We start from the raw sequence: 2,037 nt of genomic DNA, 5'->3' as shown, positions 1-2,037 counted from the left end.
CAAAAGGGAGGCAGATTGTCTCATAAGAGGCTTCATGGGGAGACATTTATTACTCCTGATTTCTCCATGGTACAAGGGATGACCATCTAACTTTCATGCTCAGATATAAGCTTGTTATGGCTACAGTTGGAAAGTTACTTTATATTCTAAGCCAAGATAAGAGTAGAATATATATAAGCCTCAAACCTGACCATGATTCTGGTCAGGCTTATTTTTCACTTACTTCTGCTCCTTTTTGTAATGGATTGATATAGAGCTGAGGCTCTCAACTGGGGGCAATTTAGCTCCCCAAGGGATATTTGGCAATGTTTAGAGACATTTTAGATTGCTATAATTTTGGTAGTACTATTGACTCCTATTAGGTAGAAGACAAAGATGATGCTAAAGATCCTATAATGTACAGATTAACCTTTTAAACAAATAATTATCTGACCCAAAATGTGAATAGTACTGAGGGTGAGAAACCTTAATTTAGGACAACCATGAAATTCCAAATACTCAAATGCTAATGACAGGATTTAAAGTCCAGACTTTCATTTACTAGCCTTCCTAAAAATCAACTATATATCCACAAAATAGGAATTATAATATGTACCTGATACAGAATACATAAAGTTATATAAACAACTTAGAACTCTGCTTGAAACGTGGCAAATACCTCATACATATTCACCATTGCTATTATTAATGTTGTATTCTTTTTACCTCTATGTAAGACAAGTGAATATTTCTGGTTTTCCTTGAGGGATACTCCCTAGCCTTGTCTCCCCGAAACAATTGCTTTCTATTCTAGGGAAAAACTGAATTTTGATGGTTAGTATGAGTACTCCTTCTTCTTTTATACCACACTATGTCTGCTCTGAAAATTGAGCATCTGTGATCACTTTACACTTTTTCTGATCCTTTCTGTGAACTAGCAGATTGATTTTTAAGCTTATCCTGTTGACATTTTCAGTTCCTAGGAAGTAAGACATTTGTTTTGCTCTAAGCTTTGTCCCTGTGGATAACTCTACCCTGATGGCACCCATCTTTTAGGGATTTCAACAATCCCCCAAATAAACCCGAGTCCATCTGCTAAAGGACCTAAAAAGAGTCAGAAGTGTGATTGAAGGAAATTGAGCCTTTTGGTCTCCTATTCCTTCCAGATTTGCTTTTTGTTTGGTTTTTATAAAACTCTAAATTTGCCAAGGAACAGATACTGTTTCTCACAGGTTAATGCCTATGTTCTCAGTAATATCAGAAATAAGAGAAAAAAGGTGTTGAATAGAGAAATTTATTACTGAAGAATGTAGGAGGATTAGCTACAGTGAAGGAGAAAATATATTGCAGCCTACTGGATTTTAAAAGCTTTTTTTCACACTATTATGTTTTAATGTGTGGGGAATTACATTTTCCATATAGAAAGGCGACTTGGTAGAAATTCAGGCATAGGTTAGGCTTAGATTTAGGCACTCTTAAATTTCTCCTCTTATTCAACTTGGACTAACTGCATGATGTGAGCTTCGATTATTATTTTCATCCATATCATGAAAATAATATATTCATAAAGTAATTTTAAGAATGAGGACCACCTACCTACAAGGCCCTGATGCATAGTAAGCAATCGACATTATTAGTATTGATCCAATACCACTCTTTGTGTTTCAGAGTTACTAACCCTCTTTGGGAAGAGGAAAGTCTAGTATATGCCAACATAGAGATTTTATCTAAAGGTTCTAATCACCTAAAATCTGATTTCTCAACTTTCTGTACTTCCTGGCTTTTCTTCTTTTTTTTCTCACAGTTCATTGATATAGAGCTAGATAAAATATTTGTTATTACTTTTCAAATTAACTCTTCTTATATGCAAATATTTAAAAAGAAAATGTGCTGCTCTTTGATCAACTCCAAGAACCAATCTTAAGCATGCATTAAACATATTCATTTGTAATTTAGAGTCCAGATAGCATTGCAAGTTCATACCGTAAATTACCCTCTAGTTGAAACACACAGAAATGACAGAATAGATTGTGTGTATAGCAATTAAAATATGTTTAT

Source organism: Pteropus vampyrus, unplaced genomic scaffold, assembly GCF_000151845.1.
Source record: "Pteropus vampyrus isolate Shadow unplaced genomic scaffold, Pvam_2.0 Scaffold47, whole genome shotgun sequence".
Lineage (NCBI taxonomy): Eukaryota > Metazoa > Chordata > Mammalia > Chiroptera > Pteropodidae > Pteropus > Pteropus vampyrus.
Note: the sequence above shows the minus strand (reverse complement) of the source record.